This window comes from Bufo bufo, chromosome 1 (assembly GCF_905171765.1).
Source record: "Bufo bufo chromosome 1, aBufBuf1.1, whole genome shotgun sequence".
NCBI classification, from domain to species: domain Eukaryota; kingdom Metazoa; phylum Chordata; class Amphibia; order Anura; family Bufonidae; genus Bufo; species Bufo bufo.
In genome coordinates this window covers 294912495-294938433 of record NC_053389.1, presented here as the reverse complement: position 1 = coordinate 294938433, position 25939 = coordinate 294912495, and the positions used below count along the sequence as shown (strand labels likewise).

The following is a 25939-nucleotide window of genomic DNA, read 5'->3' as shown; positions in this document are numbered from 1 at the left end:
TGAAATTTTTCAGAAATTTTCAAAAACCCAATTTTTAGGGACCAGTTCAGGTCTGAAGTCACTTTGCGAGGCTTACATACTAGAAACCACCCAAAAATGACCCCATTCTATAAACTACACCCCTCAAGGTATTCAAAACTGATTTTACAAACGTTGTTAACCCCTTTAGGTGTTCCACAAGAATTAATGGAAAATAGAGATACAATTTCAAAATTTTACTTTTTTGGCAGATTTTCCATTTTGATATATTTTTTTCCAGTTACAAATCAAGGGTTAACAGCCAAACCAAACTCAATATTTATGGCCCTGATTCTGTAGTTTACAGAAACACCCCATATGTGGTCGTAAACTACTGTACGGGCACACGGCAGGGCGCAGAAGGAAAGGAATGCCATACGGTTTTTGGAAGGCAGGTTTTGCTAGACTGGATTTTTTGACACCATGTCCCATTTGAAGCCCCCCTGATGCAACCCTAGAGTAGAAACTCCATAAAAGTGACCCCATCTAAGAAACTACACCCCTCAAGGTATTCAAAACAGATTTTACAAACGTCGTTAACCCTTTAGGTGTTCCACAAGAGTTATTGGCAAATGGAGATGAAATTTCAGAATTTCAATTTTTTGGCAAATTTTCCATTTTAATCCATTTTCCCCAGTAACAAAGCAAAGGTTAACAGCCAAACAAAACTCATTATTTATGGCCCTGATTCTGTAGTTTACAGAAACACCCCATATGTGGTCGTAAACAGCTGTACCGGCACACGGCAGGGCGCAGAAGGAAAGGAATGCCATACGGTTTTTGGAAGGCAGATTTTGCTGGACTGTTTTTTTTTGTCCCATTTGAAGCCCCCCTGATGCACCCCTAGAGTAGAAACTCCAAAAAAGTGGCCCCATTTTAGAAACTACGGGATAGGGTGGCAGTATTGTTGGTACTAGTTTAGGGTACATATGATTTTTGGTTGCTCTATATTACACTTTTTGTGAGGCAAGATAACAAGAAATAGCTGTTTTGGCACCGTTTTTATTTTTTGTTATTTACAACATTCATCTGACAGGTTAGATCATGTTATATTTTTATAGACCAGGTTGTCACGGATGCGGCGATACCTAGTATGTATACTTTTTTTTATTTATGTAAGTTTTACACAATGATTTCTTTTTTGAAGCAAAAAAAATCATGTTTTAGTGTTTCCATAGTCTGAAAGCCATAATTTTTTCAGTTTTTGGGCGATTACCTTTGGTAGGGTATGATTTTTGCAGGATGAGATGACTGTTTTATTGGCACTATTTTGGGGTACGTGTGACTTTTTGATCGCTTGCTATTACACTTTTTGTGATGTAAGGTGACAAAAAATGGTTTATTTAGCACAGTTTTTATTTTTTACGGTGTTCATCTGAAGGTTAGGTCATGTGATATTTTTTATAGAGCCGGTCGATATGGACGCGGCGAAACCTAATATGTATACTCCCCCCCCCCCTATTTTTTACCAATTTTTTTTAACTTTATTTGGGGAAAATGACGTTTTTGTTTATTTTTTCTTGAAACTTTACATTTTTGGGGGGGAAAACTTTCTTTTTTCAACTTTTTTTTCACTTTATTTTTTGTCCCACTTTGGGACTTGAACTTTTGGGGGTCTAATCCTTTACAATGCATTTCAATACTTCTGTATTGGAATGCATTGGCTGTATGAGTAATACTGTGTGTATTTCTCATACAGCTTCCGGCCTGTGAGATCCAGGGGGCTGGATCTCACAGGCTCGTCACCGGAAGGCAGCGCGATGCCTTCCTTAGACATCGCGCTGCCTTCCATGCCATCGGGTCCCCCCTACAGCCGCATGGGGACCCAATGGCACGCCCGATCTGACCCCCCCCGGCGTTGTGACAGGATGCCCGCTGAATGATTTCAGCGGGCATCCGGTCACAATTAACCACCGCGCGCAATCTTTTTTTAAACTTAGGACATTCCGGTACGTCCTGAGTCCTTAAGGACTCGGGATACAGGGCGTACAGGTACGCCCTAAGTCCTTAAGGGGTTAAAGGCTTCCGTTATGCATTCCGTTATAATACAAGTCTATGGGCAGCATAGCCGTCCTTCCGTCTTATGGATTCTGTTATTTTATGTTATAACCATGTTATAACGGAAAGCCATAACGGAATCCAGAACACACATGTGAACCCACCCTTACTTAAATCTATGCCAGCTTCCTTGTTGGTATAGATTTAAGTAATGCCAAAAACAGGAGTGGAAAATGATAAATGAGACAGGCTGGCTGGTCCTACCCCTTCCCCGCCCATGCCATGCCCCTTTTTTCTGCCACCTCGGAAAAGTGCCGTGAGCGGGGAAAAGTTGCAGATTTGGCCATAAATCCTCTTTGCGACCATATCTGTGGCAAAAGTACGCCAAAAAGTGAAGTACATTGCATCATAGATAACCCCACTTTGTGCTCCTTCCTCAACAATTATCAAAAGATTCTAGAAAAAAAAGGCATTTATAAAAGGAGCTTTAAGCTTGTTTTTTGTGGGACAAATTATATTTTCTAATGGTACCATTTAATATTCCATATGAAGTATTGGGAAGCTGGAAGAAATATTAATGAGGTGGAACTGGAAAAAATTGGAATTGTACCATTGTTTTCCGAGTTTCGTATTTACATTGTTCACTCACCATGACCATGAGAAATTATCTTTATTTTGTGGGTCAGTACAATTTCAGTTATACCAAAATTGTATAGGTTGTGTTACCTTTTAATACTTTTAAAAACATAGTAACCAAATAGCTCCCACGGCGATCTCATTGTGAGGGGCCTTTTTCTCCTACAAAATGACCTCTCAGATTCTGTGGTCACAACGGCTTCTGAGAGGTTAAACGAGTGTGATTGAAGTTGTTGCCGATCACCGACACTGCTAATACCTGCCAATAGAAATTAGCAAATCTCCCAAAATTTGTTTTGGGTCTGATTCGGTCAAATGGGCTATCGGGTTTGATTCAGTCCAAACTAAAAGTGCTCAGATTGCGCTGAAAATTCATGTAAGACACTCTGAAGTCTCATAGGACTGTATGCAACCCTTTCAAGCTCTTTAAATGGCCACTGAGTTCTCATAAAAATTGTGATGTCATTGAGACCTATCAAAGGTTTTGATGGGTGGAGGTATAAGTGCTGAGCGCCCAACGATGGCTAGAAAGAGGAGAAAGAAGCGCTTACACATCATGCTCTCTCCTCACTGCAGGGGACAGAATCTAAAAGGGCAATAGACTTTCTATTGAGTCTGTCTTGCTTCCTCTCCTTCAGTAAGGAGAAGGAGCACAATATGTGAACACTTCTATCTCCTAGTTCTAGCAATCAGGAAGGGGTGTCAGCACTCAGACTCCCACCAATCTAAAACTTTGATATGTCTCTATGGAAAACTCATCCGGTGATAACAAACAGCAAACAGTTGGATTTTTTAAGGCATAAAATGATGCCTTTTTGATGGAAGATGCCTTCTTCTTGTCGGTCTTCTGCTTTGTAAAATAGTGTGCACTATTTTGTGAGATTCATACAAGATTAGTTGAAAACCAAAATTTTTGGGAAATGTGTAACTTATTTGGTTAGCTATACAAGCCGACTATGGCTCTCTTTTTGCTCCTGAGCTGGCTCCATGTTTAAACACCCAACATCCACCATACGTGTACGCCACTGTTGGTAAAAGGATAAATCATCATAAATTAGTAATGGCATGCACCTTTTTGTGCAACATATTGGTGTAAAGGATGTCAGCCATGAAGTGTAATAAGGAAGAAGAAACCTAACATGTCTAGCAAACTGCATCAAATTTATAATTATGTATGCGCCGTTTTGGCAGATGTGGCACAATATGTGTCATTTCCTCAGTCTCATAAACTGATGCATTTCAGGACAATATCTGCAAATGTTCTCTAGTGTGTAATATACCGTGCAAACTGTAGCTGAGTACATTGTGGTGTTCACTCAATTTTAGAAAACTGATTTATGATTGTTACTGTATGAATAAGCGCTCACTCTTCACACTCTTCAAGTTCATTATAGTTTGGGCACATGGATCCTCTACCACCTTCGGCTTAAAGGGCCCTTCACCATCCCGTTTCAAAATAGTTTATTAAGTTATATTATATGTCTGCTAAAATATTATGCCACAGAGTGAGCCCCTGTCTGTCTTTGCTAGGGACAGGGTGCCAACCACACCAGGACTCTCCACAAATGTTGATCCTACTCTGAATTCTAGCTGGGTTTGATTGCAGAGATGAGTAATTACAGTTGCATTTTACTCATGTTCTGGTCATGTTTAGCTGTAGGAGAAGAAGACTGGGATCTCATTCATCTCCGACTGGTGCCAGCGACACGTCATGGATTCAGTACGGGCACAAGGTAATTGGAATGATAGGATAAGTGCTGAATGTTGAATTGCAGCCAGAAGCCATCAGAACACGGACAACTGTTCATAGACAGTGGAGCTGACTGTCCTATTTCTACCACAACATCTGTTATCTTGGCATCTAAAATAACTGATATCTTTGAACAGATAACATTCTTATCCTTTTACATTCACAAAGCTAAGATTAGTTTCCAGCTTCTTTTATTAGTCACTTTATTCTATTCATTCATTGTTCCCATTGTCAGGGGATGACACATCCATGCTAGTAACTCTCAACTCATGCCTGTGATATTTAAATTGGTCATACACACCTTCTGCTGGATCTTTTGCTTGTGAAAAGATATATGGAAAACGGTATGCACATCCTGGCAGCTATACAATATGGATGCATAGCTAGTAGTGTGTTAATGGAATATGTTGGGGTTCTGACATGAATGCTGGCCTCCTGCCAGCAATATACCAGCACATGCAGTGGTACTTTTCTGTCAAGGTGGCATTCATGTCAGAAACCTGACGGACCTAATTATAGTGAGTGGGGATTCACCAGTCCCTGGCAGATATGGAACCAGAACAGACTACCGGAACACTGCAGGAGAAATGTCACCCTAGCCTAAGGGCATTGCTACACATTCAGGTTTCTTGATGCAGTTTTGAAAGCCTAAGGCTACTTTCACACTAGCGTTTTAGTTTTCCGGTATTGAGATCCGTCATAGGGGCTCAATACCGGTAAAAAAAAAAAAAAACTCTTCAATTTTGTCCCCATTAATTGTCAATGGGGACAAAACTGAACTGAACAGAACAGAATGCTCCAAAAAGCATTCCGTTCCATTTAGTTGCGTTCCCATACCGGAGAGTAAACCGCAACCTCTTGTATTTTGCTTTCAGTCCTGGGATGCGGAGCAAGACGGATCCGGCATGAACCCCAATGCAAGTCAATCGGGAGGGATCCGTTTTCTCTGCAACAATAGAAACGGATCCGTCCTCCATTGACTTTCAATGGAGTTCATGATGGATCCGTTTTGGCAATGGTAAAGATAATACAACCGGATCCGTTCATAATGGATGCAGACGGACCCAGTAAAAACGCTAGTGTGAAAGTAGCCTAAGCTAGAAGTGAATTCCGAAAAGAGGATGGGTAGTACCTGTCCTTCACACTTTCTTTCCCTTAATGAGCCACTCCTGATTTTATCTTCCAAAACTGCCTCAAGAAGCCTTAAAGGGGTTATCCAATGTCTCCAACAGCACCCCCCCCCCCCCCCAATGTCCCGGGCCCCTCACAGCTAATATACTTACACCTCTCCCTGCGCCGCTCCCCGCACCGCCGCCGCTGCTTATCCCTGTACATGGATTAAAACACCCGGTGTCGGGAAAGGAGCAGCCAATGGCAGGCGGGGACGGGGATGAGCCTCCCTAGCATCGCGTCCCCGCCTGCTATTGGCTGCTCCCCCCCCCCCCGACACCGGATGTTTTCATCTGTGTACAGGGAGAAGCAGCAGTGGCGGACCAGGAGCAGGGAGCGGGGTAAGTATACTATTTATGAGGGGCCCGGCACATGGGGGGGCTGTTGGAGACATTGGATAACCCCTTTAATGTGTGACTGTACCCTAAGGGTGTCCATGCACCTTCAATAGCTTGAACACTCATCTCCCCAGTCCTCCCCATATACATACAACCTCATTTCATATTAGTGTGACTGTATTTTTACCAATTTAGCTTTTGAATTGCATTCATGGACCAGTATGCTGAAGATCAACCAAGCAACATGTTCCTCTCTCAGCATCTAGGACTGTGCTATGGTGCCAAGAATACTTAGGGTGCTCATGCCAGCTACCTGGCGACTTTCTCTCTATATTGCAGAATGTATAAACTGTAAATTTAAACACAACACTTCTCAAAATCATCCAGATACTAACTGGGCACATTGCTCTCCATGCACAGTACATGCTGCAAAGGTCCATTCGAGCAGTCAGGCTGGACAATCTATTAGAAGAATGACCTATCACTTGCTTAAGCTGGACCTGTCACTGCTGAAGTAATGGGCATAATTATGTCTATTATAGGTCTTCCGAAATATCAGTCAGAATTCAGAAGGCAAGTGAACCAGATTAACCCTTAGAAATTACTCTCTTCCTGTTTCTGCTGCTGAGAGGTGTGACCCCTATAAATTCTGAAGACGGATTACAAGGTTTTATGGACTGCAGGGGCATAAGTGCCATGGTTATGCCATTGCCTGGTAAAGGGATACAATTGTTTCCTGTAAATCCACATTTTTAGAGCGAAATGTAAGAATCCATAAGGAAACAGCCTGGTGGGATATGAACTTTAGACATGATGTCAAGGCTGAGTGGCTATATGCTGTTAGCTCCCATGATCCTGGAGCTAATCATGGTGATAGATGTAGCTTTGTCTTTCAGATTACTACTTCCCTCCAGTGGCAATATGAGGGGAGTCTAAGACTGTGCTGACGTCAATACAGTCTAAGTGAATGGAGCTGGTGGGCAAAGCTTGTGACATCACTCGTAGTCATCCAACTACCTGCTCCATTCCAAAGCAGCGACTAGAATTGGAGCCACAAGGGCACAGAAAAGTGATTATTTTTAACCATGCCAGCTGATAACCCACCATATGGGTCCCATAATGGCTTTAAATTCAAAGCACTGTTCACCAGTGGCAGGGGCAATATTCGAATTTGCGATATTTTTTCCTAATGTTCTGCTGTGCCAAACATTTTCTCCAGTCTCAGGAAATATCTAGCAGTTTGGAAAATGACCCACGTATGTATTTCGCGCACATAACGCGAATATTACATTGCCGATTTTTCGCAATCAAGAAAATAATCTCGAATTTGCGAATATATGACGAATATTCGACCAAAATTTCGTGAAATATTGCATATTCGAATATAGCCCCTGCCGCTCATCACCAGTAACAACCTGTGCAGAGATGTAATGGAGGCCACACTTTGGTGAGTATATACCATGTGTAGTTTGATATCCAGCATACCTTCACATGCTACCTAGCTTTTCAAAGCTGCTGAAAGGCAAATCAGCACAATTATGCATTGTATGGAGGACTAGGCAGATTGGCTATTCAGCAGTATGTTCTGTGGCTTGTACTATGGCTGGTGCAGTTACCAAATGTATTTTGTACTATTAGTAGCTAGGAGATTCCTTCCAACAAAATGACCATGCTCCCTCAGTAGACCAAAATTATGTAGACTAGGGCCCCCTGCGGGCCGCAATGCACGAACACAGTCCGTGGGACAGCCACAGCGGATCGCTGACCCATTCACTTGAATGGGTCCGCGATCCGGCCGTTCCGCAAAAAGATAGGACATGTTCTATCTTTTTGCGGAACGGAAGTACGGGACGAAACCCCACAGAAGCACTCCGTAGTGCTTCCGTAGGGTTCCGTTCCGTGCTTCCGTTCCGTACCATTCCGCATCTCCGGATTTGCGGACCCATTTAAGTGAAAGGGTCCGCATCCGTGATGCGGAATGCCCACAGAACGGCACCTGTGTATTGCGGATCCGCCAATGAGGTCCGCAATACGGCAACGGGAAGCACACGTTCGTGTGCAGGGGGCCTAAGGCTACTTTCACACCTGCGTTAGGTGCGGATCCGTCTTGTATCCGCACAGACGGATACGCACCGATAATGCAAACGCTTGTATCCGTTCAGAACGGACCCGTTTGCATTACCATGAACAAAAAAGAACCAAAAAAAAAACTAATGTCAGTGAAAATGGATCCATCCCCATTCACTTACATTGTAAGTCAGGACAGATCAGTTTGGCTCCGCATTGTCAGGAGGACATCAAAACGTTGCAAGCAGCGTTTTGGTGTCCGCCTCCAGAGCGGAATGGAGGCTGAACGGAGGCAAACTGATGCATTCTGAGCGGATCCTTATCCATTCAGAATGCATTGGGGCTAAACTGATCCGTTTTGGGCCGCTTGTGAGAGCCCTGAAACGGATCTCACAAGCGGACCCAGAAACGCCAGTGTGAAAGTAGCCTAAAGCAAGTCCTTCCGTCTAAACTTCCATGCACCAGCATCGGAGGGGGTAAGGGAGGGGGAGAAGACATGGCTGCAACCTGAAAGAACAGTGCACTGATTTTCTAGTTTTCATGGTCTGCAATTATGATACCTGACTAGGGATGAGCGAACCCGAACTGTATAGTTCGGGTTCGTACCGAATTTTGGGGTGTCCGTGACACGGACCCGAACATTTTCGTAAAAGTCCGGGTTCGGGTTCGGTGTTCGGCGCTTTCTTGGCGCTTTTTGAAAGGCTGCAAAGCAGCCAATCAACAAGCGTCATACTACTTGCCCCAAGAGGCCATCACAGCCATGCCTACTATTGGCATGGCTGTGATTGGCCAGTGCACCATGTGACCCAGCCTCTATTTAAGCTGGAGTCACGTAGCGCCGCACGTCACTCTGCTATGATCAGTATAGGGAGAGGTTGCAGCTGCGACGTTAGGGCGAGATTAGGCAGATTAACTCCTCCAAAAGACTTCATTCTGTGATCGATCTGCAGCTGTGGATCATTGAAGTGCTATTATTGACTTGCTCACTTTTTTGAGGCTGCCAGAGCGTTTTTAGATCACTTTTTTCTGGGGTGATCGGCGGCCATTTTGTGACTTGTGGTGCGCCAGCACGAGCTATCACCAAGTGTATTTAACCATCGATAGTGTGGTTATTTTGTGCTATATCCTACATCAGCTGCAGGCTGAGCCTGTGTCACCGAAGTGCATTTAACCATCAACAGTCTGGTTATTTTTTGGCCATATACTACATCAGATGCAGGCTGAGCCTGTGTCACCCAAGTGCATTTAACCATCAACAGTGTGGTTATTTTTTGGCCATATATTACATCAGGGGCAAGTTGAGCCTGTCACCCAGCGCCTAAAAAAATAGACCCGACATTTCTATTCAACCAAATCTGCACAGTTTTAGCTGGTCAAGTTATTTGTAGTGACCGTCAAAGCAGACTTTTTGTTCTGGGTTGAAAAAGCATTCCCAAATTTGCCATTCTGAAAATAACTAGTTTGTGGTATTTGAGGCCTACTTGAAATCTATCCCAAAAAGAAAATCTTACATTGAAGGTATTGATAGTGTCATTCAGAAAAACCTAAGACACACGCTAGCGTGCTGATAGAAGTGTCATTCTGTGATTAAACCTATAACTGTCACACAGCGCAAAAAAAAAACAGGTCTCACATCTCTATTCAACCAAATCTGCACAGTTTTAGCTGGTCAAGTTATTTGTAGTGACCGTAAAAGCAGACTTTTTGTTCTGGGCTGAAAAAGCATTCCCAAATTTGCCATTCTCAAAATTGTGGTGAACGGGAACAATGAGGAAAACATCTAATAAGGGACGCGGACGTGGACATGGTCGTGGTGGTGTTAGTGGACCCTCTGGTGCTGGGAGAGGACGTGGCCGTTCTGCCACAGCCACACGTCCTAGTGAACCAACTACCTCAGGTCCCAGTAGCCAGCAGAATTTACAGCGATATTTGGTGGGGCCCAATGCCGTTCTAAGGATGGTAAGGCCTGAGCAGGTACAGGCATTAGTCAATTGGGTGGCCGACAGTGGATCCAGCACGTTCACATTATCTCCCACCCAGTCTTCTGCAGAAAGCGCACAGATGGCGCATGAAAACCAAGCCCATCGGTCTGTCACATCACCCCCATGCATATCAGGGAAACTGTCTGAGCCTCAAGTTATGCAGCAGTCTCTTATGCTGTTTGAAGACTCTGCTGCCAGGGTTTCCCAAGGGCATCCACCTAGCCCTTCCCCAGGGGTGGAAGAGATAGAATGCACTAACGCACAACCACTTATTTTTCCTGATGATGAGGACATGGGAATACCACCTCAACACGTCTCTGATGATGACGAAACACAGGTGCCAACTGCTGCGTCTTTCTGCAGTGTGCAGACTGAACAGGAGGTCAGGGATCAAGACTGGGTGGAAGACGATGCAGGGGACGATGAGGTCCTAGACCCCACATGGAATGAAGGTCGTGCCACTGACTTTCACAGTTCGGAGGAAGAGGCAGTGGTGAGACCGAGCCAACAGCGTAGCAAAAGAGGGAGCAGTGGGCAAAATCAGAACACCCGCCGCCAAGAGACTCCGCCTGCTACTGACCGCCGTCATCTGGGACCGAGCACCCCAAAAGCAGCTTCAAGGAGTTCCCTGGCATGGCACTTCTTCAAACAATGTGCTGACGACAAGACCCGAGTGGTTTGCACGCTGTGCCATCAGAGCCTGAAGCGAGGCATTAACGTTCTGAACCTTAGCACAACCTGCATGACCAGGCACCTGCATGCAAAGCATGAACTGCAGTGGAGTAAACACCTTAAAAACAAGGAAGTCACTCAGGCTCCCCCTGCTACATCTTCTGCTGCTGCCGCCTCGGCCTCTTCTGCTGCTGCTGCCGCCTCGGCCTCTTCCTCCGCCTCTGGAGGAACGTTGGCACCTGCCGCCCAGCAAACATGGGATGTACCACCAACACCACCACCTGCGTCACCAAGCATCTCAACCATGTCACACTGTAGCGTTCAGCTCTCCATCTCACAAACATTTGAGAGAAAGCGTAAATTCTCACCTAGCCACCCTCGATCCCTGGCCCTGAATGCCAGCATTTCTAAACTACTGGCCTATGAAATGCTGTCATTTAGGCTGGTGGACACACACAGCTTCAAACAGCTCATGTCACTTGCTGTCTTACAGTATGTTGTTCCCAGCCGCCACTACTTCTCCAAGAGAGCCGTGCCTTCCCTGCACAAACAAGTGTCCGATAAAATCAAGTGTGCACTGCGCAACGCCATCTGTGGCAAGGTCCACCTAACCACAGATACGTGGACCAGTAAGCACGGCCAGGGACGCTATATCTCCCTAACTGCACACTGGGTAAATGTAGTGGCGGCTGGGCCCCAGGCGGAGAGCTGTTTGGCGCACGTCCTTCCGCCGCCAAGGATCGCAGGGCAACATTCTTTGCCTCCTGTCTCCTCCTCCTCCTACTCAGCTTCCTCCTCCTCTTCTTCCACCTGCTCATCCAGTCAGCCACACACCTTCACCACCAACTTCAGCACAGCCCGGGGTAAACGTCAGCAGGCCATTCTGAAACTCATATGTTTGGGGGACAGGCCCCACACCGCACAGGAGTTGTGGCGGGGTATAGAACAACAGACCGACGAGTGGTTGCTGCCGGTGAGCCTCAAGCCCGGCCTGGTGGTGTGCGATAATGGGCGAAATCTCGTTGCAGCTCTGGGACTAGCCGGTTTGACGCACATCCCTTGCCTGGCGCATGTGCTGAATTTGGTGGTGCAGAAGTTCATTCGCAACTACCCCAACATGTCAGAGCTGCTGCATAAAGTGTGGGCCGTCTGTTCGCGCTTCCTGCGTTCACACCCTGCCGCTGCTCGCCTGTCTGCGCTACAGCGTAACTTCGGCCTTCCCGCTCACCGCCTCATATGCGACGTGCCCACCAGGTGGAACTCCACCTTGCATATGCTGGACAGACTGTGCGAGCAGCAGCAGACCATAGTGGAGTTTCAGCTGCAGCACGCACGGGTCAGTCGCACTGCGGATCAGACCCACTTCACCACCAATGACTGGGCCTCCATGCGAGACCTGTGTGCCCTGTTGCGCTGTTTCGAGTACTCCACCAACATGGCCAGTGGCGATGTCGCCGTTATCAGCGTTACAATACCACTTCTATGTCTCCTTGAGAAAACACTTAGGGCGATGATGGAAGAGGAGGTGGCCCAGGAGGAAGAGGAGGAAGAGGGGTAATTTTTAGCACTTTCAGGCCAGTCTCTTCAAAGTGACTCAGAGGGAGGTTTTTTGCAACACCAGAAGCCAGGTACAAATGTGGCCAGACAGGGCCCACTACTGGAGGACGAGGAGGACGAGGATGAGGAGGAGGTGGAGGAGGATGAGGATGAAGCATGTTCACAGCGGGGTGGCACCCAAAGCAGCTCGGGCCCATCACTGGTGCGTGGCTGGGGGGAAACACAGGATGATGACGATACGCCTCCCACAGTGGACAGCTTGTCCTTACCTCTGGGCAGCCTGGCACACATGAGCGACTACATGCTGCAGTGCCTGCGCAACGACAGCAGAGTTGCCCACATTTTAACGTGTGCGGACTACTGGGTTGCCACCCTGCTGGATCCCCGGTACAAAGACAATGTGCCCACCTTACTTCCTACACTGGAGCGTGATAGGAAGATGCGCGAGTACAAGCGCACGTTGGTAGACGCGCTACTGAGAGCATTCCCAAATGTCACAGGGGAACCAGTGGAAGCCCAAGGCGAAGGCAGAGGAGGAGCAAGAGGTCGCCAACGCAGCTGTGTCACGCCCAGCTCCTCTGAGGGCAGGGTTAGCATGGCAGAGATGTGGAAAAGTTTTGTCAACACGCCACAGCTAAGTGCACCACTACCTGATACGGAACGTGTTAGCAGGAGGCAACATTTCACTAACATGGTGGAACAGTACCTGTGCACACCCCTCCACGTACTGACTGATGGTTCGGCCCCATTCAACTTCTGGGTCTCCAAATTGTCCACGTGGCCAGAGCTAGCCTTTTATGCCTTGGAGGTGCTGGCCTGCCCGGCGGCCAGCGTTTTGTCTGAACGTGTATTCAGCACGGCAGGGGGCGTCATTACAGACAAACGCAGCCGCCTGTCTACAGCCAATGTGGACAAGCTGACGTTCATAAAAATGAACCAGGCATGGATCCCACAGGACCTGTCCATCCCTTGTGCAGATTAGATATTAACTACCTCCCCTTAACAATATATTATTCTACTCCAGGGCACTTCCTCATTCAATAATATTTTTAATTTCATTTTACCATTATATTGCGGGGCAACCCAAAGTTGAATGAACCTCTCCTCTGTCTGGGTGCCGGGGCCTAAATGTGTGACAGTGGCCTGTTCCAGTGGTGGGTGACGTGAAGCCTGATTCTCTGCTATGACATGAAGACAGATTCTGCGCTGACATCAGGCCAGATTCTCTGTTACGGGACCTCTCTCCTCTGCCTGGGTGCCTGGGCCTAAATGTGTGATAGTGGCCTGTTCCAGTGGTGGGTGACGTGAAGCCTGATTCTCTGCTATGACATGAAGACTGATTCTGTGCTGACATCAGGCCAGATTCTCTGTTACGGGACCTCTCTCCTCTGCCTGGGTGCCTGGGCCTAAATGTGTGACAGTGGCCTGTTCCAGTGGTGGGTGACGTGAAGCCTGATTCTCTGCTATGACATGAAGACTGATTCTGCGCTGACATGAAGCCAGATTCTCTGCTATGGCATGAAGAGACTGATTCTGTGCTGACATGAAGCCAGATTCTTTGCTATGGCATGAAGAGACTGATTCTCTGCTGATGTGAAGCCAGATTCTCTGCTATGGGACCTCTGTCCAATTGATATTGGTTCATTTTTATTTTTTTAATTTTAATTTTAATTCATTTCCCTATCCACATTTGTTTGCAGGGGATTTACCTACATGTTGCTGCCTTTTGCAGCCCTCTAGCTCTTTCCTGGGCTGTTTTACAGCCTTTTTAGTGCCCAAAAGTTTGGGTCTCCATTGACTTCAATGGGGTTCGGGTTCGGGACGAAGTTCGGGTCGGGTTCGGATCCCGAACCCGAACATTTACGGGAAGTTCGGCCGAACTTCTCGAACCCGAACATCCAGGTGTTCGCTCAACTCTATACCTGACGAATCAGAGCAAATAACAGACACATAAGGAGATTATGTTACCTAAGGTTGGTTGTTATTGTTACTTTGTTTAGATTCTGGGTTTAGTGGCCCTTAAACAGCAAATGTCAGTATTTGTGCCTTAAAAGTCTAGTAGTTATTCTCTATTAAATTACAGACATTCAGCATACCGGCTGTCATGAAAGCTATGGTATTTATTTTATATTTAAAGAGTTTCTGTCACCAGTATCAACCATATTAAACTAGACATACTGCCTGCTAGCATCCTTTCTTTTGTCTGTTTACTAAACAGCTGCAGAGCATGTACATAATGTACATATCATATACTCTATATACTGTAGCTTCACCACACTGAGAACTGCTCAGAAAGCTGATCTACATATTACTGCTGCATATCATATTACAAGCACAATGTATGATTAAAAAGACACCAGTGATATGTGTTAGCTTATAAGCATAGAAAATACATGCCTCTCTATGTGGAAATGCTATAGCTTATTGATAAGTGGTCTGCTATGCATCTAGAAATTCTAAGTTCAAGTCCCCAGAGAGACTTATATTAACTTTTTTTTCAGTTTTTGTTTCTTTTATTTAACTCAGAATAAAAGGCTATACTATAATTAATTCTGTATAATCATATAATAATAATGTTGATAATAATAATTATAATTAGAGAGCACAAAGTTTTGAAAAATTCGATTCGGCCACTTTGCTGAAGAAGTTCGATTCGTTCACTTTGCCTGGGTATACCTCCTCCTCTCTGCATCTTGCTGGCTTTTCTAGGACATGGAGACTTTGAAGCATGATTTGGAAGAAGTGAAGCCAGCAAAATATGAGGATGGTCATCATTAAGACCTGGCCCGCTAAGAGGTGCAGACTGGATGGTATTATTTGGCATGCTAGCAGTGGAATATTAAATGCTCTATCTTATTGGTATTGAATTACATATCTTAGTTTATGGCTTATGTAGGAATAAGTAAATATAGGAATAAATAAAACCGATGCAGAATAAGTCTCCCTGCAGTCTCCCTGCACTGTCTCTGCACTGTCCCTGCAGTCTCCCTGCACTGTCCCTGCAGTCTCCCTGCAGTCTCCCTCTCCAATATTCTTCTATTGATCATTTTCAGCAACACTGTCCCTAGCACATGAGCGCTTGCCACGTCTCTCACTATGCTCAGCTCACAGGACAATGGTGGAGACCGCAGGGGATGAGAGTTTTATATGTCTGTGACATCACAAGGGATGGATCTGTGGATTGGCTGTCTGCACGGCATTATGGGTGATCTTGTGTTCCTGGGATCTCTACATGCAAAACCATGTACTTATCACACAGCTATAACATTACCATATAGAGATGCATGTTTGTCTATGCTTAGAAGCTAGCATATATTACTGGTGGCTTTATAATCATTTATTGTGCCTGTGAATAAAGCAGTAATGTGTATATTGGTTTTCTGAGAAGATCCTAGTATGGTGAAGCTATAGTACATAGAGTATATGATATGTAGACACTAGGACACAGCTCTGCCCTCAGCCTGCTGTCTAGCCCTGTCGATCAAGGGGAGTGGGGAGTGTGCAGAGCACAGGGGTTTTACAAAGCAGTGCTGGTGTTCATTTGCTTATGAATAAAAACACAGGTATTTCTGCAGCTATTTAGCAAAAGTAAGGTATTGTTTTAATCAGCATGATGAGCCCTACCAGCCAGTATGTCTAGTTTGATAGGGTTGAATCTGATGACAAAGCCGCTTTAAATATTTACAGAATTGGTTAGTTTATTTTTCTCACCTCCATGGTTTTACATTATTTGTAGCTCTTTTTATGACATGGACAATACTTGATCAAACCATTTGGAAAGTTTCAATTTCAAAGGCTGAGCCTTTAAGTAATCATTGCTTTGGCTCACAAAATGGTATGTAAAAATCAGGGGAACTCCAGAGTTCCAGGAAAATAAGTTTTCTGGGCAGAACGTCATTTTGGCATAGGACATGAAAAAGGTTTAAACTAAAGCAAATCAGATACATCCATGATCTGACTAGCAGGAAGATGGAACAATGCTTTTGTTAACGATTCAACTCATTTATTTTACTAGTGCATGTTATTACAAGTACACAGTACCAGGGACGTGCACAGACATTGTGAAGGGCAGGGGCTTAAATAATAAAAAAAAAAAAAAAAGGGCAGTTGTCATAATTTAAAAAAATTACTGCCCACATACATGATAAAACACTGTCTGCCCAGATACATGATGCCACATGGAGGGACACTTCCAGATTGTTTTGTGGTGGTGGACAGAAAATAATGTGGTGCTTATGAAGACTACACAGTGTAGCGGTATACTGTATATTGTGGGGCACAGTGTAGAGGTATACTGTATATTGTGTGGCACAGTATAGAGTATACTGTATATTGTATGGCACAGTGTAGCGGTATACTGTATATTGTGGGGCACAGTGTAGCGGTATACTGTATATTGTGTGGCACAGTGTAGAGGTATACTGTATAGTGTATGGCACAGTGTAGAGGTATACTGTATAGTGTATGGCACAGTGAAGAGGTATACTGTATATTGCGGGGCACAGTGTAGAGGTATACTGTATATTGTGTGGCAGTGTAGAGGTATACTGTATATTGTGGGGCACAGTGTAGAGGTATACTGTATATTGTGGGGCACAGTGTAGAGGTATACTGTATATTGTGTGGCACATTGTAGCGGTATACTGTATATTGTGTGGCACAGTGTAGCGGTACACTGTATATTGTGTGGCACAGTGTATACTATAGGTGTATAACAAACATATTTCACATGAAAACTTACAATTACTTGGCTTGGCCCTTGGGGATCTCGGACGCCACTTCCACTGGCTGGGGGGCTTGGCGGAGCCGATGTTGTGTTTTATCCTAATGAGAAAGATTTCATAATAAGGATTTGTAGAAGGGTCAGAGGGATAGCAGAGCAGGGAGAGGCTGGTGCTGCTACTAGGGGGTCATACCATGGGGGAGTAATAAAGCCCACCATAATGCCCCCCCCCAGTAGAAATAATTCTCCTTTTAATGTGACAGTGCAAAAAATACTCCCTTGTAATGCCACCAATTGAGCTAATGTCCCTATAATGCCCCCATAATGTGCCAGTATAAAATACCCCTATATAGTGCCCCCAGTAAATGCCCCATAGTGCTCCTCTCCCCCCTTCCTCATAGTGTCCCCATAATTTACCAGTATAAAATGCCCCTTTATAGTGCCCCAGTAGATGCCCTCAGTGTCCCCTATAATTTGCAAGCATAAAATACCCCTTAGTGCCCCCCGGAGATGACCCCGTAGTACTCCTCTCCCCCCTTCCTGATAGTACCCACCATAACGTGTCCCAGTATAAAATGCCACTGTACAGAGCCATCCATATAACATACCCCTTCTTTGTGGCCTCAGTAGATGCCCCTATAGTGTCCACCAATAATGTGCCGGCAAGAAGTGCCCCCATAGTGCCACCTAATAATGTGCCATGGGCCTGGCAGCAGCACATCTCCCCCCCCCCCCAACTACCCACGGTACATTTCTCCCCCAACCCCCTCCATGATGGCACAGTGGCACTGGCAGTGGCACTCACAGACAAGCACGACACAAGCTCACTCACAGACCGGTGAGCAATCACAGTCAGCTCAGCTCCAGACTCCCTGCGCTCCGCCCCACGTGACTACTACTGACTGAGTGACCCTGACTGCAGCGCTGAACACTGCTGCGTGGATGCGCCGCACGGGGCCCGGCACACGAAGGCTGGGCGGGCGCCCGGCACTTGCGCAAGTAAAAAAAAAAAAAAAGGGCATTAAAGGGGGCAGGGGCTCAAACCCCCTTTGAGCCCTATGTGTGCACGTCCCTGCACCGTACTGAAGTTGTAACCTTCATTTTTTTATAAAAATAAAAAATCTGGAACATTTATTTTCCAGAAGAGTGCAAGAAACCCAAAGATTAAATAAATTAATAAATAAATATAATGTTATCCCCAGTCCTGTAAGTAAGGCTACTTTCACATTAGCGTTTTTTTGCGGATCCGTCATGGATCTGCAAAAACCCTTCAGTTCCCATAATACAACCGCATGCATCCATCATGATCGGATACGGTTGTATTATGTCTTCTATAGCCATGACGTATCTGTCATGAACACCATTGAAAGTCAATGAGGGATGGATCCGTTTTCTATTGTGTCAGAGAAAACGGATCCGTCCCCATTGACTTACATTGTGTGTCAGGACGGATCCGTCTTGCTCTGCACCACATCTCGGACAGAAAAATGCTGCTTGCAGCGTTGTTCTGTTTGCGATGGGAGCGCAACCAAATGGAACGGAATGCATGCATTCCGTTTCATTCAGTTCAGTTTTGTCCCCATTGACAATGAATGTGGACAAATAAAGCGTTTTCTTCCGCTATTGAGATCCTAAGATGGATCTCAATAGTGGAATTGTAAACGCCAATGTGAAAGTAGCCTAAGAGGTAAGTTAATAATTAGACACAACCCCAGAAACTAGCCTGCCCTTTCTGGTGTTCCTTTTGCAAAAAATTGGTGGTGCCACGACACTCCTCAGCATTAAAATTGCAACACCAAGAAAAACAAGCTATAAGGTTATGCAAATCACTAAGATATGCCGATGATCTTATTTTCAAGCACCTAGCTCCATTCTGTAGCATTAAGGAGGGGCATAAAAGCCAGATTAAAACCAAAGTATTTTAGCCATATGAAACCTCAAAAATTGGATCTAGTCATGTGGGATGATTGTCCTATTTGTTGACGTACCAGTTGTCGCCATAATCCTTGAACTGAAAAACCTTGGTTTATTTCTCCAGCAGATTGTTACCCGCCTAGGCTGATATGTCAGCACTGTTCAACATTGTATATCCTGGTGGTTTGGAGAGCAACGACAACCTAGAATGACAGCAAGAGGTGCACACAGGTGAACCTTTGCATGGAAGGATCATCTGATTAGAAGAATGGCATATAGTCATCCAATCTGCACTGAAAGTGAAATTGGATGTCACATTCTAAGCCAAGGGTGTCAAACAGCTTCTACACAAACCATCAGAAGGTGTTTGCACGACATTGTGCTATGAGCCAGATGTCCAGCTACTGGTGTTTCATTAACTTCACGCCACGACTCTCAAAGGCTGTCAAAAGGTGTACAGCAAAATGGCTAGAATGGAGGTCTATACTCATCAGTGTAGAGTCCAATTTTTGTTCTGATGCAATGCTGGAGTTTGCTCTGGAGACCACAAGGACAACTCCATGAAAAGGCCTTCACAAGGGAACATCACACTGGTTCTTCTTTTGGAGTTATGGTGGGGGTGGCATAATGTACAGTTGTTAAACCCCTCTAGTCTTCATTTTAGGTACACTAACAGCTCAGCATAACCAGTGGCATGGTTATTTTTCCAAAGTGACCTAGGAGCCATTTTTCAACAGAACAATAGCAAGCCGCATGTTGCTCATGGTACTGTGGGCATCCTGCATGGTCTAAATGTTCTACCATGCCTGCAGTGTCTCCAGACTTGTCTTCCATTGAGCACATCTGAAATTACGTTGGTTGGCAATTGCAAAGGGATTCACTGGCAGAGAATCTTGATGATTTGCATGCCCAATTGCATTGTGTGATGTTCATTCTCAATACTGAATATATTGAGAGGTTTTAAATATTTTGTTTTAATTTTTTATTATTTGCACATCATTACCTTGTCTATCGATACTGTGATTTCAATAGTTCCACAACTTTTCCAGTATCAATATTGAGGAGTGTAAAGGGAGAAAATTGGCAGCTACCTTCACTTCTGATTTAGAAGAAATCAGCTAATTGTACCGATTAGGCCTCATGCATACGAACATTTTTTTTCCCCCATTTATATTCCTTTTTTTGCGATCCGTATACGGAACCATTCATTTCAATGGGTCCGCAAAAAAAAAAAAAAAAAAACGGAATGTACTCCGTATGCATCCCGTTCCGTATTTACTTTTTTGCGTTCTGTTCAAAGATAGAACATATCCTATTATTGTCCGCATAACGGACAAAGATAGTACTGTTCTATTAGGGGCCAGATGTTCCGTTCCACAAAAAAAGGAATGCACACGGATGTCATCCATATTTTTTGCGTATCCGTTTTTTGCGGACTACAAAACACTGAAGAAGCCATACGGTTGTGTGCAATAGGCCTTAGATGGAAATCCCCTTTGACTGTGACAGTCACTTCATACTCACATGCAGCTACTTGCTGCTTGTCCAGGTGTCCTTTTCTCTTGGGACACATGGCAGTGAATAAAGGCTTGAGTTGTCACGAGGTGTAGTGATCGCTAGGATACACAAGGTCCAATAATGACACAAACAAATGTTGACTTACCATTAACAGAGGGTGGGTTGGCATTTACACCACTTTCCCAGGCCGTGATACATGTTATGCGTCACTGGCAATTCTAAAGTTGAAAAGTTTATCAAGTTAAAATACCAGTGTGATGTCTGCACTAATTTCCGTCATGAAAAAAGTTGTTGCTTGCATTGAAGCAGCTTTTGCAAACAAATATATAGTATACTAATGACATACTAATTATAAGTTAGTACGGTCTGATAGGGTTGGTTCTGCTGAGTAAAACTAAACTGAGTGCAAATCCGAGGGACGTGCCTAGCCCCTCGAGCACCACAGCTTCTCCTCCGCCTTTCCCCTTTAGCCACTTCCCCCTCCCCTAGGTGGACTGAGACCTCTTTGGCATATGAAATGACAGATGACTTTTTCAAAAACATAGTCACAGTTTTGAACAAGAGAGAGGTCATTTCACTCAGCAGGATCAACCCTACCAGGCACTGTGTCTGGTTTAACGGGGTTGATCCTGACGACCTATGCTCTTTATGAATTTCTGATACAATTATAGCCATAAACACCTGTACCCCATTACTAATGCTGTATTGCCAATAGGAATTAGAGGGGAGTTTTTCTAAACTATGGGTACCAAAGTTCATCCATTCTTGACACATAGGAGCAGATATACTAAGACTGGCATTATAAAAGTAAATCTGTTGGGCCACAGAAGGCCCAACTTACTCCCGCTAAACCTCGTCCAATTTTTTCGGCACTTTTGAAACATAGGAGAGGAGTGAAAAGCTGAGAATTACAGCACAAATATGTTGTCCATCATAATTTGCGACTTTTGTGAAATGTTTAATAATTGTCCCTGATGATCCCTGGGGCCACACATTCTTATCAAGGTGCAATATCAGTCTAAAAACATTAATCCCAATGCCCGCCACTTAGCTTGTCAAATTCGGAATGGCATACTTGCCTCGACAGTAGCGCATCAGCTCTATATGGAAGGGTTGACATATCATAGAGGATGTAATGGTGGCCCTTTAAAAAGGGGCCCAATCCCGCTTTGATGCATCAATTACTTTTTATCGGTAGTGCGTACATATGCACATATTTTACTAAATTACCAAACAAGGGTGCAGAAAGTTAACCCATGGAGCATTGAAAGAAGATGCAGGCAAACAAGCACTGTGTTACGGTTAACCAGTACCAAGAGGAGTTTAAAGGGGTTCTCCCTGGGCAACAGGAATTGATGACCTATCCTCAGGATATCAGATCGCTGGTGGTTTGAAATCTGGTACCACCACTGACCAGCTGTTTGAGGCTGCCATGGCACCAGAAACCAACAGTGTATGGAGCAAAGGCGCCATACACTGTAAACGATAATCTAAAAAAGGATGCCCAGCAAGGGCTTAATCCCTTAAAAACCTTATGAAACCAAAGAGTACACATCAATAAACTGACACGTTTCGGACACCTAACATGTCCTTAGTCATAGCTAAAATCAACTATGGTTCTCAAGATTGTACACACAGCATGTGCTAATGAGTGATGACTCCACCTCAATGGAACACATATGATTAGATTACTGTTAGTATACTTAATAACATGAACTGAACATACATAATAATGAATATTAATAACAGAAAAATAAATCTGTTCTATTCTTTAAGAAGACCATGGGGTTTATTGGTAGTGTAGCGCTTGTTTCTTGGAGTGCAAGGAAGGGGGTGGGCTGTGGACTTTGCTTTCCTCCATACACTGTGTCGTTTCTGGTGCCAGCTCCCACTCACTTAAAGGGCATCTGTCAGCAGATTTTTTTCTAATGACACTGGCTGACCTGTTACATGTGCGCTTGGCAGCTGAAGGCATCTGTGTTGGTCCCGTGTTCATAATGTGGCCACATTGCTGAGAAAAATGATGTTTTAATATATGCAAATCAGCCTCTGGGAGCAATGGGGTCATTGCCGTTACTCCTAGAGGCTCTGCTCTCTCTGCAACTGCTGTGCCCTCTTCACTTTGATTGACAGGGCAAGGTGATGACATTTCACTGCCTGGTCCTGTCAATCATAGTGGAGAGGGCACGGCAGTTGCAAAGAGAGCAGGGTCTTTAGGTGTAACGGTAACGCCCCTGTTGCACCTAGAGGCTCATTTGCATATAGTCAAACATAATTCTTCTCAGCAATTCGGGCACATATGAACATGGGACCAACACAGATGCCTTCAGCTACCAAGCGCACATGCAACAGGTCAGCCAGTTTCATGGGTGAAAATCTGCTGACAGATGCCCTTTAAAGGGGAGCTGAATTGCAGTACCCCAACATGGCCACTACACCGTGTACAGAGTTCTCTGCCTACAATTCTGAATACTGTACTGTATAGTTGCCAGCACCGCGGCAGACCAAAACAGTTGGTCTGATATTGATGACCGATCCTGGCAATCTGTAGCTAGGAGAACCCCTTTAAGCTGTGCTAAGGTGTATGCTCACCTCTATGTTTGCCCCTGCTATATGACTGCACACGTGTGCATTAAGGACCCTGGAAAAACTGGATGATAATCCCTGACAAAGGTCATTTGGGGATTTTGGTAGCAAGTGTTGTCCATCCCTGAGCTGCATGTTCAGTCTCAGTACCATTGTCATGATCTGATCAATGTCAGCTATGAACCAAGAGTGATAACCTCAAGGGCATGGGAAGGAGTAACCCGATTCACCAAATAGCTGTACTCTAATGTGTATCAGCTCCTCTGCTCTACAAGATCTCTGCTTCAAGTCACTGAATGTGGGAAACGTCATTGTTTATGTGATGCGCACACACCTCAATACAGTACAGTCATCAGAGTTCTGCCATGCACCTGTCATCATCATATGACCATGGACAGGTCTACATCAATGAAGGTTCCTATTGAAAGACAGCAAGCAGAGATCTTGACAAGGATGAGGAATTGATTTAATAATAGACGACTAATCATCAACAATTAGGCGTGATCAGTCTTAAGACCCACAGAGGACGGAGACTAGACATTCTGGGTGAAAAGCTGCTCATATAGAGGGGTTTCAATTCATTCATCATTTTCAGAGAGATGGTCAATAAAAGTCATCATTGTCGTCAACTCATCATCATCAATTTGGCACAACATAGGCAGCAAACACCTGATTGTTTACTAACAAGGTGCATCTGACCAATCACAGCTGAATTCATATCATCATCTTTACCAATCAGGACAACCATCTTCTCATATTGCTGACTGTTTCCACTTTCATCTTCACTGAGTGCATTCTCTACCCTAGTGGGACATCGCCTTGCTTCCTCAGACATTCAGGCATTTCTTTATACAAACACAGCAACTATTGCCAAAAACTTGTGAAACGCTAGAACGTGTCTTTAAGGACAAATTGAAGTTTTCAAACAATCTGCGACATTGACCTGGAGCGTGGCCATTCCTGCTTGCGTTACTTCACAGCCTGAGGAATGCAACGCTTAGTAGGATTTAAAGGGGTCGTAAATGAATGTCACCCTGTATTAGACAGATTGATGAATGCCAGCATGCCAGTTTTATGTTGAGACCCAGACTGCCACTTGCTTCAGAGAGGATTGCTTGTTTGCTTAGGTGCGTCCATATAGCTGCTTATATGGATATGATATAAACATATACAGTGAAACATCTTTGAGACGACCAATCAACATTGAAAAGTGGTCTCCTAAGGGGATCTTCTCAAAGAAGATGACCAGTATGGTGGGCCTGAAGAACTCACAGGAAATCTGGTCTGGATAAGGCTACTTTCACACTTGCGTTTTTCTTTTCCAGCATAGAGTTCCGTCACAGGGGCTCTATACCGGAAAAGAACTGATCAGTTTTATCCCCATGCATTCTGAATGGAGAGTAATCCGTTCAGTTTGCATCAGGATGTCTTCAGTTCAGTCGTTTTGACTGATCAGGCAAAAGAGAAAACCGCAGCATGCTACGGTTTTCTCTCCGGCGAAAAAAACTGAAGACTTGCCTGAACGCCGGATCCGGCATTTTTTCCCATAGGAATGAATTAGCGCCGGATCCGGCATTCAGAATACCGGAATGCCGGATCCGTCGCTCCGGAATGCGCATATCGGTAAAAATGTGAAAAAAATGTACAAGACGGATCCGTCGGTCCGCATGACAAACGGAGAGACGGATCCGTCCTTGCAATGCATTTGTGAGACGGATCCGCACCCGGATCCGTCTCACAAATGCTTTCAGCCAGCGGCAGATCGGCGGATCCGGTGGGCAGTTCCGACGACGGAACTGCCCGCCGGATCACACTGCCGCAAGTGTGAATGTAGCCTAAGGGAATAGTCTTCTCCAAGAGGTGATGCTTTGGAGAGGCTTCATTCGTATGTGTTACTTAGATAAATAATACACCCCACCCCATCTATTGGGAGCTATATTTTACGTATATTGCAAACAGTTCTGGTGGTTACCTCAGAACCCCTTTCATTTTCTTGTTCTATCTTCCCACTGTGGTCCACCATATACTGTATACAATACAAGACAGGCGTTTTTTTTATTTTATTTCTACTTATACAATCCACTTTCCATTTCATTTTCATTCTGGTAGGAGCAAACTGCTGTCAACTCCATCCATCCGTTCTCACAAACAGTGAAGTTTCCAATACGTTTTTAAAGCCACACACACATACTTTCACTTACTTGGTAGCGTGATCTTCAGGCTCCTTTAAATCTCTGCAGAAGACATTCAGATAGCCCTTCCTGTTTTCTTTTTTTTTCTCTCTGAGGTCCTGAAGTTAAATGCTGGAATGTTTCGCTAAATTTTCCATTGGATTTAATAAGAAAGATTCCGGAAAAGAAAAAAGGGAAAAGAAGTTTTGCCAAGCTGTTAATGTCTTGCAGAATGGATTAAGCAACTGAGTCCAGCAGCATCTTGAAGTTCAGAAACTTTTACAGTATGTTTTGTTTAAGAGAGTCAAAGTAAAAGTCTTTGAGAGTCAAGGAGTCATCAAAAGTGTTTTCCCTGAAAATGCGGAGGCTTTGAAGGCAGAAGGAAAGTCAAAGAAGAAGTCAGAAGTTGTCTCTCCACTCAGCTGGACTGAGTCTTCTACTCCCCTTTTCTTTTTCTTGATTTTTTTTTTAACTAAGTGCCTCCCCCTCCTTCTGCTCTCCCCTCAGTGTGAGGGTGACTGAGAGTCTGTTTTCAATTCTGCCTGATTTATCCCTGTCTTTTTTTTCTGGTCTGAGGATATGAGGGGATGTTTAGAAAATCCACAAATGATGCCAGCTGCTGACTCACGATTTCATTAAAGTTGGACTTGTATTATTTCTGACTTTTCCAATTAACATCAGTACTAATTCTTATATGTGATGGCATCAGAATATAAAATCACCATCACTATTATTTAGAATTCCTTAAAGAGGTTCTCAACTTTTGAGCTTAAGGCATACCCAAAAATAAGCTGTCAGGGGATACTATATCTGCATGAGGAGTTTTATAGGCCATACAT

General features: G+C 44.6%; 1 protein-coding gene across 1 annotated transcript in view; it reads right to left on the bottom strand.

The window, feature by feature from the left end:
• The window catches only part of PDGFRB (platelet derived growth factor receptor beta), a 186600-nt gene extending 160987 nt beyond the window's left edge, over nt 1-25613 (bottom strand). The window contains exon 1 of the mRNA XM_040440726.1: nt 25131-25613. The gene's annotated coding sequence lies outside the window, so the exon portion shown is untranslated. The remainder of the gene's footprint in view (nt 1-25130) is intronic.
• Between the last annotated feature and the right edge of the window lie 326 nt (nt 25614-25939).